The sequence below is a fragment of the Eriocheir sinensis genome, unplaced genomic scaffold (assembly GCF_024679095.1).
Source record: "Eriocheir sinensis breed Jianghai 21 unplaced genomic scaffold, ASM2467909v1 Scaffold254, whole genome shotgun sequence".
NCBI lineage: Eukaryota > Metazoa > Arthropoda > Malacostraca > Decapoda > Varunidae > Eriocheir > Eriocheir sinensis.
The window spans coordinates 19,419-37,555 of record NW_026111559.1 but is presented as its reverse complement, the minus strand read 5'-3'; the positions used below and the strand labels follow the sequence as shown (position 1 = coordinate 37,555).

At 40.5% G+C, this 18,137-nt stretch overlaps 1 pseudogene; it reads left to right on the top strand.

The window, feature by feature from the left end:
• The first annotated feature begins 735 nt into the window (after positions 1-735).
• On the top strand, positions 736-4,951 carry LOC126991269 (putative nuclease HARBI1; annotated as a pseudogene).
• Positions 4,952-18,137: the final 13,186 nt, after the last annotated feature.

Here is an 18,137-nt window from a genome sequence, read left to right as displayed (position 1 = left end):
CTTGACTATGCGGCTCAGTTCTGGTCACCTTACTAGAGAATGGATATCAAAATGTTAGAATCGGTGCAGAGGAGGATGACTAAGATGATTCAGGGGTTGAGAAACTTGCCATACGAGGAAAGACTCAAACAGTTAAACTTGCATTCTCTAGAAATGCGAAGGGTGCGTGGAGACATGATCGAGGTTTATAAATGGATGAAGGGCTTTAATAAGGGAGACATTCATAAGGTTTTGTTGGTAAGAGAACCGGGTAGGACACGAAGTAATGGGTTTAAACTGGATAAATTCAGATTCAACAGGGACATAGGCAAAAAGTGGTTTACTAACAGAGTGGTGGATGAGTGGAATGGGCTTAGCAGTCAAGTGGTGAGTGCCAATACAATTGTCACATTCAAAAATAGACTAGATAAATTCATGGACAGCGATATTAGAGTAGAAAGTCGAGTGCAGCGGGGCCGCGGGAATGGTTATGGTTGTTTACACTTTTCATGATAGTGAAGGTTTCATCCCCTACAGTTGTGTGAACACGAGCCTTGCATGCATTGACCTCACATCGCCAGTATTGCTTGGTTCCATCGGCGTTTTTCTTCTGTGCAGCGTAAATGAAGTTAAGATCACTAACAAGCTTTTCCCTGCCAAGGCTTGATAGGATTGTATGCGGCATGTTGCTCTCGGCCGGATTGTCAAAACTTACCTTCGGACGACGGGACCCTACGCGCCGAAATCCCTACCGTCAAACTGTTTTGGGTCGCGACGGGACCCGTTGCGGCGCGGGGGAAGAGGCGATACGAAGGGACAGCACAGGGCACCTCTTGCCCCGCGCCACACGTTGCCTCTGATGTCCCCTCCGTTCTTTTCATCCATTTGTCTGACCAGGTAAGCATATTTCCTTTACGCAGTGTTACTTTTTAGGTGTTTTATGATTACGTTGATCTGTATGAGCAAGTAGAAAACCATGAATAGCCTGCAATGGTTAATACTGGCTATGCCAATATGTGCTCCTTCGGCCCATGCCTCCCGTCACCAAACTAACCAAATATTAGACCACACAAGGGCATGTTCCAAACTTAGTGATAGGTTTTAGGTGTTTTATGGTTGCATTGACCTATAAGAGCAAGTAGAAAACCATGAGTAGCCTGCAATGGTTAATACTGGCTATGCCAATATGTGCTCAGTCGGCCCAGCCTCCCGTCACCATACTAACCAAATATTAGACCACACAAGGGTATTTTCCAAACTTAGTGATAGGTTTTAGGTGTTTTATGGTTGCAATGGCCAATAAGAGGAAGTAGAAAACCATGAGTAGTCTGCAATGGTGTGGGGTGTCCAGGGGGGCAGCCCCCATGGTCAGCTATGTAGACCAGTTTATTTCTTTAATATACTTATAATAAAAATTTATGAACATTAAGAGAGAAAGGGGGACAGAAACCTATCTCACTTGGTCAGAAGCCAGGAACTGTTGGTGGTCATCCAGAATCGGTAATTGTGTCGATTAGTTATTTGTTTATTTCTTTTATCACTTGTAAACGCAGTATATGATTGATTCGCAGGTAAAACTAGAGTAACACAACAGTGTGTGATAGGTTGGAATGGCTAATTATGCAGTGGTAAGTGACAGAGCTGTGGAGTTAATCGACACAATTACCCCTGAATTTACTATAATTGTCTGAGTGTAGCCAACCTGGTGTTGACTTTTTCTAACCTATCACAGCATGGAGCAGTATTCCAGCGTTGGTCTCACAAGTGTATCATAAGCTAAGTGTACTAAGTCAGGGGTGCAGTTGTATACATTCCTCCTGAGGAACCCCAGTGTTTGGTTTGCTGTGGCACTGATGTGGTTAGCTATATATACCTGTTTATTTATTTCATGTTGGTGGTAATCCAGAATCTACTATAAGAACATGGTGACATATGTGTTATAATTTATATGTTTGCTTTTAAAGGTTTGTGTGATCATGGCTGCTTACGATGATGTTTGGGATGAATTCGACCTCTGGGATCAATGGGAGGAGCTGGAGGAGATGGATGCCCCAAGAGTTGTCGTCCGTAGACCTCGAAGGATTGTCACAGGTATAAGTGAGGGGTGAAGGTATCTATTTTACTGGTTCCTCAATCCAGTTATTGAAAAATATACGAAAATTGGTTGAGTGTATATAATATTACGTATGTAGTGTCCTACAAATTATTACTGAATTTGCAAGGCACTCGAGCCTTGTGCATGCCTTCTTGATTGGTTCCATGGTCGCTAACCTATACTGGAGTCCTGAGTTCGAGGCTTGGAGTACACTTACTGAGAATATATTTTTTACCAAATCAATTTCCATGTTTGTACAAGGTGCCAAAAAGCATTGTGACATATTATGTACAAGTAAGAAATCAGGGGAAGTATTATGCTGGTATCAATTACGTACCAGTCCTTACATTACATACCTACACTATTACACCTGTGAATGTGACAGTGTTATATCCCTGGTCAGCTACCAAACTCATTCACACCCTTCTATCCCAAAGCCTTAAAAACCGACTTTCGCAGCAACAGTGACATAGAAATGAGTATATCATATCCAATGCAAACTCACTGTGTTTATTCCACTTACAGATCGGATGAATCCCTTCACGGCAATGAGCGACAACGAGTTTGTTGATCGTTTCAGATTAAGAAAAAATTCAATGTATGATCTCATTGAAGAAATACGAGAACATCTTCCTGCCCCAACTGACTCCAGAGGTAATTTCTTATCATTATATAAGTAAAGTGGGGTAAGAAAAAATATAGGGGTGTATGGGGTAAGAACGAATCATCTCGTATCTATTAATGCCATTAATCTAATGATGTCTTTTTATCATCGAAAAATAGGTCATTTTTTTGCAATCAATACTTTGCCTGTTTGAGGAAATACCAGTTACTTGTATGCGCTTAAGATCGTTTTTTCCGTGATCAGGCGAAAAAAGTTTGTCAAAACTTTGAAGTATCTTTCATGAACTTAGATTTTCTCTTTCCCTGTTAATTGTGACAAGACTCTTTTGTTGTAGCTTTTCCAGAAGTCGAGCATAGTAACCGTTGTAGATGAGTCGATGGCTTTGATGGCGCGGTCATACGCAATATGGGTATACGAGCGAGGAATGTCACATGCGCAGTTAATGGAAAAATACCAAATAAAGAAAACATCCTTGCACGATCTCCTGAAGGCGAAGGACAAGACCAAGGACATCAATTACGTGAATGATTATGCATTACTCGTCATCATCATAGTAAGAGGAAGGAGGGGGCACCGGAGAATGGTGATCAGCTGATTCGGGAGACGAACCTCATGGCCCCATGCATTCATTTGTGTTAAACTTGAGAAATATTAAAATAATGGTACTTACAAAATTTTTGGAGGGAAACTAAGGTATTTCCTTAACAGATTGATATTTTTTCAAGATAAAAATGCATATATTTAAATTTAAAGGATACATTTTTTCTCCAAAATATACTATATTTTTTCTTACCCGAACATATTTTTTCACCCCTTTTTGGGTTAAGAAAAAATCAGAGGAAAATATTCATATTAAATACTGTTACGTATGCTAGGCTCAATTTGACCTTATATTATGATACGGATAGAAGTTTATATGTATCAGAGAAGTCATGATGGATATACAGGAAAAACTTCTCCTGTGAAAAAAAGTTTCAGGTTTTGCACTTTTCTTACCCCATTTTACTATAATCATGAAATGGTGACCCTAGCAGTGGTGGCTCAAAGCATAAATTGGTGGGGGTGCTGCTCCAAAAAATGTTTAGGCCAGTGGTTCTCAAAGTGGGGGCCATGGCGGGTTGTTGCAAAGAGTACATTTCTACATAGTTTCAGGATTATGAATGTTATTTCTTTTCTTACCTTTGATTGGCGGGATGAGATTATGCAGAAAAATAAAGGGGGGGCGCAGGAATGTTGAAAATTCATGAAGGGAAGAATGGAGAGGAAAAGTATGAGAACCACTGGTTTAGCCCTTGCTGTAATCCACATTACAGTGCAACCAACTCAGGTGTTCATCCTTCCCTTTTGGGGATTGATTACTTAAAAATAAACTATAACTTTAATTTTCTTTTTTCTCACAGGATGTCCTGTCCCAGCACATTTACAGACACTGATAGCACTACGCTGCATGATGTCTGGGGATCACCAGATGACATTAGGTGACTGCCATGATGTCTCCCAGACAACAGTTAGCCAGTGCTTGAAGGTGGTGTCACGAGCAGTGGCTAGTTTGAGCAGGCATCACATAATGGCGCCTTCTGGGAATGATCGGCAGAGGACTGTTCAAGAGTTCTATGCTATCCATGGCATGCCTGGGGTTATTGGTGCAATAGACTGTACACACATAGCTATAGTGAGACCGTCTGTTGCAAATCCTGAAGTGTTCCGATGCAGGAAGGGTCACTTTTCAATGAATGTGCAAGCTGTGTGGTCCCGATCTGCTCTTTCACAACGTTGTTGCTCGTTGGCCTGGGAGTGTACATGACAGTAGAATTCTGGACAACAGCAGACTTTGTGCACAGTTAGAAGAAACTTTGGAACCACAATACCACCTGCTTGGAGATGCTGGTTATGCCCTAAAGAGGTATCTCCTAACACCGGTAGCAGTTCCCACCAACGATCATGAGCGAGCCTACAACAGCAGTCACACCCATACCAGGAATACAGTGGAACGTGCATTTGGTGTCTTAAAAAAAAGATTTGCATATTTAGGAAAGAAAATGAGGACTAGTTTAGATACAACTAAAGCAATCATTGTTGCAGCAGTAGTCTTACATAATATAGCTGTGAAAACTAGACTGGTCATGCCACAAGATGGAGCGGAACATGCAATAATCAATGTCAATGCCCTTCATAATGGAGTTCCAGTAGACAGGCAGGGAAATGCACAAGGCGGATTGAAGCGTCAACAAATCATCAGGGATTTTTTCTGAACATCATCCTCATCATTGACGACTACTCCCATCTCTTTCACAGCTTCCCCCCTCTTTCAATATCTTTCCTTTCTCATTCATTATCTCATTTATTTTACTTGGGGAGATGTGTTCTGAATTTATTCATATATTACTACTTTCCAATATGATTTTTTATCCCCTTTATAGTTTTCAGTTAGTCTTTCACCAAACTCTTTATCAAATCGCTTTTTCCTTTCTTTTAATGTTATGGTTACTTCCATATTGCATTCTCTTTATTTTTTTGTTCTTTCCCTTTTTACTTGCGCCTCCATATTATTTTCTTGAGATTTCTAATAAAGTTCCCTTTCCTCTTTTTCTATCACCTTTATCTCCTCTGTCCACCATGAATTTCCTATTTTTTTTATCTCGCACCAGTTTCAGCCCTGAAACCTTTTTTGATATAATAATACTCTTCAATATTAAGTTGATTATGCTTCCGTTCTGTGCACTGTATTTTTTGCATGTATGAAAATGCTTTATTTATATTGTTTATTATAAAATAAAATTCTTGTTACCCTGAAGTTGTAACCTTTCATTTCTAAGAACTTACCAAAGTGACCTATTATTATGTATTCTTTGCACACACTAGGACAGCAGATAATTACAGAAAAGTGAGATGTTTTAGGAACAAAAAGTTACTAAAACAATGGTTACTAGTTCATCCATTTTTATATATATTATATATGCTCTTACATATATCTCATGTGCAGTTTGCGTGCTCTTTTTCTGCAATGAGTCGATACATTTTTGCTTCTAAAGCTTTTTCTTTTGCCTCCTCTTTTCTGGCTTCAGCCTCCTCAAGCTTCAACTCCATGTATCGTAATTGCATGTCCATCAATTTTGCCCTCTTGTTCTGAAACTCGTCGTCCCTGCTTGTGCTGGCCTTCACTATCTCCCGGACTTCTACGTCTTCGCCCGCTTTCCACCTCCCGGCTCGACGTTGCCTGCTCGTCATCCTTACGGGGCTGGCAGGCACAATTGTTTCCCCAACTTTGTTGCCGCCCTGTTCTTCATCTGATGTTGGTGCCAGTGGTTCGGAACTCACCAACTCACACCAGATGTCGGAGCGTGCTGGCAGTAGAGTAAAAGAAATTATTAGTTGATGAAAACATCTGTTAATGAAATGCAGTGGTGTACGTGTCATCTGGCATATTTGTCTGAAAACAGATGCGTTATCAATCAATTAAAATTTTTAATTTTCTAGAACTGCCCCCATGATTGCTGACTCAGCACCACAAATTGGCATATTAAATAATATGCTTGCTATACAGATGCTATGTTCATCAAACAAAGATTGGATCGGATTATGATTATTGGAAATGTACACCACTGTACTTGTTCAATAACCTCCATTTACGCTTACACATTTAAGTGGCAATGTTCTCAAACGATTATGGTTCTCGCCAACAGTTTTAGGAAGAAGAAATTCCCACCAAATACAGAGGAAGCACCTCAGACCCATTACTGCCACGTTCAATGGCACTGTTATTATGTTCATTTATAATAAAAACTTGTGATGCATTTAAGTGTGTGTTGAGCTTCGCGGGATATATAAACAGGCAGAACACCTGCTTACGAGGTATTTACTTATAAGCTATTCTCCTTATGAGTGTAACATCTTACCTCTCACAAGAGACCTTGAAAATCGGATGAGTCGACCATGGTGGTTCGACTTTGCTGGGAATAAATACATCTGAGTAAACACAAGTATAGTACAGCATTATTTAACTTAATTTACTCAAAACCTGTATAATCGGTCGAAGACTCATTGGAACACAGAGTTTTGATGAGATGTCTGGGAGGACACAGCTTAGGCTGAGTGGAAATGAGTAATGAAACAAGTGTAACAACGGCAGCATCAAATAATGTGGATTCAGGATGATACCCATGTGATGAAGTTCCATTATTTCATGACAAAATAATTGTAATGTCAAGATATCCATATCTACTATTCATACGTATTTAACATTCATATTTCCTATGTATACATCATTTACCTGTTATAATGCAAATTGATTATATTGTATACTTACGCTGAGATGGCAAGGCATCATCATCATAGGGGTTGCCGATGTCATTAATGTCATCCCGAGGAGTGTGAGCACTTGCTCACAATCTGAGGTCATGTCTGGTGGAGGCGCGCCACCACCAGTTTTGAACACCTCCCGTTTCAAGTCAGCCTTGCTTTTCTTCGCCCTAAAATAAAATAAATAGATATAGATAGATAGATAGATATAGATAGATAGATATAGATAGATATTTGTTGTACTGGTGGTGCAGTTCTTGAATAAATGATGAATATATTAAATTTAATAAAATTTTAGAACTTGGGGCCATTAATGAAAGTGTTGTTCAGAAGGGCATTGTTCACAGTGTACAGAGATATTTTTCTTCACTTACTTGACTTTCAGTCGCTCCCAAACTTTCTTGAGCTGCACCTCTGACCGTTGGGGCCCCATGTTGTGGGCATTGAATTTTTCGGTAATTTTCGCCCAGGCCTCCCTCTTCTGTAGGAGTGTATCCTCCCGTCAGTCTTTAGGCTGAGTAGGATTGGTTCCTCAGCTATTAGGCCCAATAGCAACTCTCTTGCCGGGGGCGAAATGGGACCTGTCCTCAGGCACTGCTCCAGGGATGCCATCGTCACTAGTTAGTGCTGTAAGGAAAGCCAATGTAGAAGGTAATATTATATAAGTGTCGTATTGTCGATGAAACGTATTTGATTTTATGCCATAGCATAAATAGGCAGGTGTCCTTGCTTACATTAATTTAACCTTATACCAGTTTAAGTATGATTTATGAACCCAGATAATACATGTGTGGTTACATTAGTTTACATTACATTATCGTGCACAGAGGTTATATAGCTCACTACACCGCTTGAAAACTATAACAGATTCAAGTTGTGTTTGCACCTGGTCAGTAACTTAGGTAGGCCAGGGGAGTTATGGGGTTGACCATGTGCACACTGCTGGTAGCTCTTGGGAACGTATTTACCCTGCACAGAGGTTATATAGCTCACTACACCGCTTGAAAACTAAAACAGATTCATGTATGTGTTTGCACCTGGTCAGTAAATAAAGTGGTAAGGGGAGTTATGGGGTAGACCCTGTGCACACTGCTGGTAGCCAATGGTAGCTCTTGGGAACGTATTTATCCTGCACAGAGGTTATATAGCTCACCACACAGCTAAAAATCATAATTAGCTTATGCATCTGTTTGTACCTGGTCAGTAAATGATTGTTATTGCTGAGGTGGTGTTGTGGAGACTGCCTGCTGTTGACGTCAGCTCAAAACAAATGGAATGAAGGTGCTTTAATCCTTCCCTGCAAGCCACATAAGCTACTTAAGTATCCACACAGGCTAGCTACGTCAATAAACAAACAAAAATACCCTAAAAACTGGCACATGCCCATAAAGTGGCCAGTCAAGGCAGTGATAATTATAATTGGTCATGGCCAGGGCAACGTGGTCTCGTCAGTGCTCCCTCCCTACGGCTAGCCAGACTCAAAGAAATATATTTGGCTACCCACAAGGGGTAACCCTGTCAGGAAATGCACAAAAACATCATACAATGGGTCATATGATGAGTAAATCCAGTCATACGGGTGGGGCTGACGAGAGCCCAACAGGCTGTAGTCAGCTCGCCCTCAATTAGGCTAACTAGACCCAAAGCAAGCTGTTTGCCTTCCCACAAAGGTTAACCCCATCAATAAACACACAAAACATCATACAATGGGTCATATGATGAGTAAATCCAGTCATACGGGTGGGGCTGACGAGAGCCCAACAGGCTGTAGTCAGCTCGCCCTCAATTAGGCTAACTAGACCCAAAGCAAGCTGTTTGCCTTCCCACAAAGGTTAACCCCATCAATAAACACACAAAACATCATACAATGGGTCATATGATGAGTAAATCCAGTCATACGGGTGGGGCTGACGAGAGCCCAACAAGCTGTAGTCAGCTCGCCCTCAATTAGGCTAACTAGACCCAAAGCAAGCTGTTTGCCTTCCCACAAAGGTTAACCCCATCAATAAACACACAAAACATCATACAATGGGTCATATGATGAGTAAATCCAGTCATACGGGTGGGGCTGACGAGAGCCCAACAGGCTGTAGTCAGCTCGCCCTCAATTAGGCTAACTAGACCCAAAGCAAGCTGTTTGCCTTCCCACAAAGGTTAACCCCATCAATAAACACACAAAAAACATCATACAATGGGCGAAAATGTCCTACCTTGTAAGTAAATGCAGGGAAACTTGGAGAGGTGGTGATGACTCCTTCCCGCCAGCAGACGAAAAACAGAATGAAGATAGCGATGCGCATGTAAACAAACCTACCGACGTACCAACCCCTCCGTGATCCAGGTACTCGAAGGGGGAAGAGGCGGGAGGATTTGACGGTTCCGATCGCCATTACAGTGCTGAGTTCTCCCGTCGTGTGGAGCCGTCGGTGAAGGGGGAAGGGAGGTTTTGACAATCTAAGCGTCTGACTCTTATACCTTGAGTGTCCTTCCTCCCAGCCTCCGCGTTCGTGGGATGGTTATGGACGTTCACACTTTTAATGATAGTGCAGGTTTCATCCCCTTTTTCTGTGTGGACACGAGCCGAGCATCTATTGACATCAACACAACGCCAGTATCCTTTGTTCCCTCCCGGTCTTCCTTTTGACGATAGTAAATATAACCATAATCATCGACGAGCTTAAATTTACCACGGTTTGTGTGTGTGACGTACGGCATGATTGATACTGCTAACTGCTTCCGTCGCTGCTCGACAAATGTTACCCGTGTCTGTTAAGGGGTAAATCTTCAAGACAAGAAGACAACCAGAACTGTAATGCTCGTTGGCGTCTCGAACCGTGCTTCATTGTTTTAACCAGAATCATTCTACGAGCACCAGCCGCTTGAGTTGCCCGAGGCCCCTTTTGTCCCCCCATAATATGAGAGTAATGGAGGCCAGTCGAAGGATCCCCAACCGAGAGAAGACACTTAGACGAAACAGTTGAAACAGTTTATTATACTTGCAATTTGTATATACATTGTTAGATAAAACATACATTGTTAGATAAAACATACATTGTTAGATAAAACATAGATTAGATGTGCAAGTAGCCCATAGGAAGCCAGAGCTTTGGGGGCAACAATTGGTATGTATTTTTTTTTCTGGACATGTATGGTGTACTAAATTTCTGACCCAGGTAACATTAGACGAATTATTCAATGTAATAATCTAACAGTACTAGTACTACTAGTAAAAAGACAATGATGAAAATAATAGTAATGAAATAATAATGATAATGATGATAATAATAACAGTAATAATAATATATCACCTCTGTTTATAATCTTCTCTAATATCATGATATTAATACCATATATATATATATATATATATATATATATATATATATATATATATATATATATATATATATATATATATATATATATATATATATATATATATATATAATATAATAATAATAATAATATTAATAATGTATGATGTACATGGGAATTTTCCCTCTCCCTAATGCTGGGAGAAAAGGCGCTCACCCCTGGACATGACGTCACGGGGTATCTGCAGGAGATGGGCATCCTCCATCTCTTGTAGGGTCTCTTCATAGAAAGTTATTTGTATTTCACTAATGCATTTTTAATAAACATTTTATTATATTTTCAACTAGTGCTATATCTGAATGGACTATTTCAAAACTATCTTCCTAATAACTTTTATCACCCTTAGATTATTTTAATTATTTGCCTTCCATTTTACCACTCCGGTGCCAAATGACCAAGATGTTGCGGCGCCATGAAGGAAATTCTAAATCAATCAATCATCTTTAATCCTAGAACCCCGGTCCGGGTTGATAGGTGGTCATGTGGGTAGTTTTAAGCCACTCGGCGGCGGCTGAAAAATCCCAGCTTGGTGGCACCGGTCGGGGATTGAACTCGCGTCCTCCTGAACGCGGGGCCGTCTTGCTATCCATTCAGCCACCGCCTACCCATTACAACCATAGCTGGCAAACGAGGACCGCCGTGCTGCTTTTAGTGTCCGGCGTGCTTGTGCTCGTGCTTTCTTGTAGGCGATGTGGTTGAATTCAGTCCTCTGTTTTGATTTTTTGTACCGGTTTTATATAGCTTTAAAATACAAGTCATTTTGCACTAGTTCCGGCGCCATGACACAACGCCCCAATAATCATCATCATCCCAAAGGTAAGACAGACCATTTGTCACCAGAAATGCTGAGAGTTGAAGGAGAAATCAAGGTTGGTGTTGAAAAGTGTGCCGATTCACTTGAAGAAATATCAATTTCAAAGAATTCCATAGCTCAAAGTTTCAATGACTTAGTAGAGTGCTACAGGGCACGCAATTCCATGTGAATTTTTTTTATTTTTTTTTATGGTAATGGTCTTTGTTTTGCTTTTAAGGAGAACAATTCAATTATGTTGTATTCCCTTTAGTAGTGCCTTAATCCATCGCTCCTAGCTCAGTAAGAACGCTGCTGATTTGCTCTTGGCAGACGTGGTGTCTGCTGCCTTCGTCACCCAACACAACACAATTTCATAGATTCAAAAAATATTCATAATCATTTACTTGGCTTGACTCTTACACAAGATAGGTAATTTTTTTTTCATCATTGGATGAATCTGTGTTTTTACAATAGGCGCACCTAACATCACTGTAGCCGACCCAGGATTCAGTACGTTTCCTAACTAGTAGAAGGTAATGTTATAATTGTATTTCGTAAAGAATCCTTATAACCAAAAACTACCAAAAATTATGTGTATTCTTTTTCTTGAATACAACATTGAATAAACAACAGAACAATAATATGAAAATACGTATAGCCACCGTTGCCAGGTCATCGTACTCAGAGCACAGTATTTACCGGTTTCTGACGCCTAACTATTGCCAAGAAACTCAGGATCTCTTTTAACGATAACTATAAATTTGTTTCGTTATTGGAGCCCAGAAGACAGTTTGGGGGTAGGAATTCGGGAAATATAATCGGCTGAGTACGACAGTCTGGCAACGTTGAGGCTGTAGCTCCGTAGCCCGAGCCAGCCTATACGCCATTTTGTGGGTGTCAGATACCATAAATAGCATATTTTTACAGCGCAAAGCAGGTGATGTCACTTATTGCGACTAAGTGAGCTTTCACATTTGTCTATTTGTGCATATTTCATGGTGGCAAAACTTTCATTAGTGTTTGATTTTTACCAGTGACACGAATGTGACTTTTTCACAATAGAATTTCAATTAAATAAGTGAATCAGACACCACAGAAATGTTACCAGTGTGTGTATGAATGAATACAAAGATAAGCACATACTTTGATTTAACTCTAGGATGTCTCGTGGATCATTAATAAATAAAAACAAAGTAGCTGGACAGGCTTCTCTTTAGCCCGTTACCGGCTATGGCTGCCAAAAAAGTCCCTCCGCCAAGTTTGTACCCCCCCATTTGGTTATTGTCAGGTGCGCCTATTATACAGTGATTTGCAAAACTTGTCAGGGTAAAAATAAAGTAATTATGATGAGTATTTGCCACTCTTCAAAGGTATGCGACTCCTTGCACAAGACGCCACTTACTTGCGTCAGAAAAGACTGATCTTGAGGGAGAAAGATTTTAGACAGACTTATGTGATGGCTACATACCATAACTGCATTCGTTATGTGTCAGCAGCAGCAGCCTCATGGCTGGGCACCAGTCAGTTACGTGTTATAATAATTATTGGTGATGTGCCACGTCTTGCTCCACAACCGTGCCAGATCACCGATTACTATTATAAAACAGAGGCGACTGGTGCCCGGCTATGAGGCTGCTGCTGACAGGTAACCAATGCAGCTATGTCATGTAGCCACCATTTAAGTGTAAAATCTTGCACCCCCAACCGTTTTTTTTCTCTTTTCTTTTCTCTTAAGTATGCAGCTCCGAGTGTGTTGGGCAACGGAGATATCAGACAGCCAATCAGCAACGTCGTTACTGACTCATCTAGGAGCTATGAACCCAGTTTCAGTTAAATATTAAATAAGGTTACAATAGTCAAGTGCCTCTTTATGTAAAAAAAAAAAAAATAATGTTACTTATTTATGGAGTTCCTGTGTGTTCATGTTTAAAATAGGTTATTTAGTTCTTATTGATGGAGTCACTGTGTTGATGTTAAAAACTTAGTTCTTATTGATGGAGTCACTGTGTTGATGTTAAAAACTTATGTTGCCATTATTGTAGTCAGTGTTTATGTAAAAAAATAGAATATTCTTATCAATGGAGTCAGTGTGTTATTAATTATATTAATAACTTATTACCCTGGTTAATGGAGAACAAAAAAAATCAAGAATTTTTTATATGAAATATATTACAAAAAATATATCTTTTCTAGTCTTGATGGTGCAGTATAAGTAAAAGAGTAAGCAGATGTATTTTTACTGACAAAATATAAAAAAAATATTTGACAACCTGAAAACAGAACAGCTACCTCAGTCTAGCACAGTAGCTTGAGACTGTGTAGTATTTGAACATTACTGTATTATATGGCTATTGAAAGTCAGCACTACTGTACAAATGCTGGATGAGCTTCCTCATGAACTTCAGCAGCATCTTGCATGAGTATTCCTCTCCTCACACCAAAGTTATGCAGGAGCATACAAGCTACTGCAATTTTTCCACAGTGGGTAGGATCATACTGGAGTGCCCCTCCAGATCTATGAAGACATCGGCAGCGTGTTTTGAGAGTTCCAAATGTCTGTTCTACAACAACGTGTCCTCATAAAAAAAAAAATTATGGCTTATGTTGTACCGCTGCTCCGCAGGGTTGGCAGGATTTTCTAAGCGTCATAAGAAGGATTCCAAGGGATATCCACTGTCACCTAGAGAGAGAGAGAGAGAGAGAGAGAGAGAGAGAGAGAGAGAGAGAGAGAGAGAGAGGAGGCCAATTTTAGATGTATTTTTGAAGCAGAGCTTGGAAAATTAAAAGGTTTGGCGTGAAGAAATATTTACTTATCAATGCTTTCAAGAAACTGGTAGTACTAATATAATTGTGAAGGAAATGACAGCTAAAACACATGAAAATCACAGTGGATGAGTTATTATGAACTAATACAATAATATACCACCCTTATCCCTAACATTAGAGTACCTAACAACCATAACCTAACATTGACTCCACAGAACAATCATAGGATTACATTGAGAAATAATAATGAAATATTAACCCAACAAAGGCCAGTGTCAATAACTAGTGTCAGAGGCCTATTCCGGTTGACTGTATGCAAGTTTTTAAAAGCTGGCAGCATGTTTTGTTGCCTCTTTTATAGTGTGAATGGTATGTATAGTGTGTGACCCAGCACTTTCGATAGTTTCCTCCCGCCTGAATGCAAAACTGACCCAACCTCCCCTTCTCATCTCTTCTCCCACTCCCTCACAGCGCCATATGTCTGGGTGATACCTTCGAGTACCCTTAGCCTTCAGGTGTGCTACCCAGAAAAACAATAGACCTAGGCCTAGCTTTATCATTCTTATCGTTGTCTGATTCCAGAGTTTTTTTCTGTTTGAGCTTATTTCATCACTAATTTGCTGAGATTCATCTGCCTGGATTTTTAGTTTGTTTTGCAAATAATTTTCCTATGCTAGAATTTGCCTCAGCTTCCCACTCTCTATCATCATATTTTTTTTATTTGAGCAAACTTCACACTTCGCAGTCCAATTTTGTGTGAATTTGCAAAGCATTTTAGTGTATAAGCGGGCAGTTTTGTGCAATAGTAGTGTATCCACTTTCTGCAGGTATCACACATTATAGAATGGTGCAATTGCTCTTTACTATGGCAGATTCCACAAGCCTGGTCTCTGTATATCTGTGCCACCAGGTGCCATTTTATTTTTAATGTGACAACAATTAAGGGCGTTGAGAGGGGCCATGCACACACGAAAACTTATCTCCTTAAGGACGGGGCGATGTTGCGGTGACTGGGTCACATAAGCAAGATAACTTATGTTGCGGGGATGAGGTCCTCCACAAGTGGTTCCCCTGTGGGTGCGGCGATGATGCGTACGATGGGTTACCCACACGTGTTTCTCTGAACTAGAACTAGAACGTGCTTCCTCCTGAAGGGCGCGGCGATGCTATATGGGTGGTGGGTAATAGGGCCACACCCTTGTTGCCGCCCGACCTGACTCGCCAAGGGTCAGGTGTTGACCGTACGTTCGCCTTCAACGAAAGCTCACAGATCCTAAGATCCATGTTCCTCTTTTCACTGTGTATTAATATTTTAATGATTGTTATCATTGTGGGTGTCTGTTTTTCCTTTCTGCATCTTTCACCAACCCACCCAGGTAGAATTTCTCCTCTATGGGCATGTATTTCCTCATCGTGCACCTTCCTGGTTGCTCCTTTACCAGTTTTTTATATTTGTCTGTATCCACCTTTTCGTTATCCTTCAACATTTCATTAACTAAGAATATAGGTAGACTGCAAGATGCCGAATGGCTACACAATGCAGCTCCAAACTATCCAGACACGTGGAATGATACGAACAAGTCATTACACTTATGACAGGATACACGAACATAATGGGAGATAACAAGAGGCCAAATGGCCTACACACAAGACAGCTCCAGGGCCTACACAACTTAGTTAGACGTACATGTGCAAGTATGTGTCTGTGATTATTTGTCCACTGTGTAAAGTTATTTATAACACTCAACTGACTGTGATGGTGTGCTGGGCGGAGTCTGTGCCTGGCACGAGGTAAACAAACTGTTGAGATGGAGAACACTGCCTCTTCTGGCGCTTCTGCAGTCGTAGCACATGCTTCATTATGTGCAATGCAGCAGCACAATCTTCTAAAACCTCAATATCCTTCCGATTCATGGTAAAGTGGCTGGAGAGATGCTGGCGTGGTGTTTGTTGTTGTTGGAGCGCGGCGTCAACACAACAGTTCCGGGTCAATACAGTGTGATGCACAACATTGTTGGTTGGCGATATCACCAACGAAAACGAGCAACATGTTGGGAGATATTTGCCCAGTGTGACGCCGCCTTTAGTCATACTGTCATAATACTGCACTGTACCTGGGGTCACGTGATTAACAATTAAATTACTCATATAAATCCAGTGGTTATTATTAATATTCAAAAGCTGGACAAATGACATGCTTTAGAGGCATAGCCGCCACTGGAGGACCCCTGCAAAATACAACAACTCTGAAATCCAGTTATGGATGGAACTGCCGGGCTAATATTGCCTGAGCAGCATCCATAACTGTATCACTTATCCAGGCAGAGGAGATGGAGAGTATTCTTGAAATTTTATTTGTTTCTGAAGTGTTGATATGGTGTTCTTCAAGGGTCTTCACAGGATGGCTCAAGGGATTATTTTCCAAATTTTGAACCTCCTGTCTCTCCGGCATACGACCACAGATGTTGCGCCGACTGAACGAAACCTTCCAACCTTAACTAATTTTGAAAGATGCTGAGTTGACTGAAAAGCAACAGGACATGTAAATATTACAATATCAAAGATGGAGTTGCTTCACCAGCCAGCAGACCAACAGACTCAGTGATATCTGTATATGATAAATTAAGGCATATTAGCAAAGTGTAGCACACACTCAACCGTAAAATAAATGTGACACTACTATAGTTACTGCGGTGAACCCAGGCAGAAGCAGCCCCACCCACCATAGACAAAACAATATCGATTGAAAGTTGCAATGCAATGTTTTGGAGTGTCCAGCGTTGCCTGTGTTCAGTGGGAAGTGACAAGATTGGTGGACGGTTTCCGTAATGTCATCAAGTATGCCTTGAGTTCACTGCAGCAACTAGAGAGATATATCACCAAAGAGTATTCACAATAGATGCTACAATTACAAGACTACCAACAAACAAAAAATGTCCCTTACCAGGCAAAGTGACAGACTCCTCAGTGAAGTGCCTTTGCCTTCTGCAAGGCGACACTTCTTGTGGAGTTCTGGAGAACCAGATAAGGAACTCGTTCTAGCCTCTTCACCAGCCAGCAGACCAGCAGACTCGGTGATGTCTGAAAATTATGTATCACTGAACACCTCAGCTTGGATATAGGTATATATAGGCAAAATAGTGTATGTATAATATAATAATGTGTAACAGGTTTACAGAACTCTAAAATATCTATTTCAAATGTACCTCACCAATCTCACAGGTAGGCTTGATATAAGTGTGAGGCTGCTCCATACAACTGTCAGTGTCTGATAAAGGACTCCAACACATTGGGATACATTATCAGTCACTGGTCCATGCCTCTGAGATGATGGGGGTGCACATGCTGGACTAGGAAGCTGCACAGGTACACTTACAATACAATGTTCTTTATATATTTTAATGAGTTACTGAAATTTTATTCTTAAGGACCTTGCCATTATGTAAAAGTTCAACAAAATTGCTTGAAAAACTGTGAATCTCATAAGGTCCAAGCCAATCCTCCTCTAGTCGTGAACCTTTCCTTCCTCGTTTCCGACAGTTTTTCATTAATACTTTCATTCCAACTTCAAAACTGAATGATTTGTAGCCTTTACTGTTTTTGAGGTCATAGTACTACTTCTGTTTTGCTTGTGCTTTTGCAATGTTGTCGTCAATTGTTTTCTTTACGTTATAAATAGCCTTAAGTCTGGTGTCAATATCTTCATCTGATAAATTTACATTTGGAAATTCGTGAACTCCACAAGCTTCCTCATCACCATCACTGTGACGAAGCTCAGAAAACAGTCGAGCTTCCCTGCCAACCATTAAGAAGAAAGGGGTGTACTTTGTGGAACTCTGTACAGCTGTTCTAATACTAAACAATGCAGTATATAAATGCTGGTCCCAATCATCTCTTTTATCATTGACCAGTTTACTCAATATTCCTTTCAATGTCTGGTTGGTCCGTTCATCCTGACCGTTGGTCTGCGGGTGGTGGGCTAAGGTTACCAAGTACTTTACATGAAAAAGAGAGAACAGTTGTATTTTGTTCATTGCAAAATTCCCTTCCCTGGTCAGGTGAAATCTTTTCTGGAGGACCAAAACTGAAAAAACAAATCCTGAAGGTGTTTTCAAACATGACTTGCAAAGGGAATGCATGAAAATATTTTGACCATAAATCAGTTATTGTAAGAATATATTTGTTGCCTTCCTGTGTTTCATCTA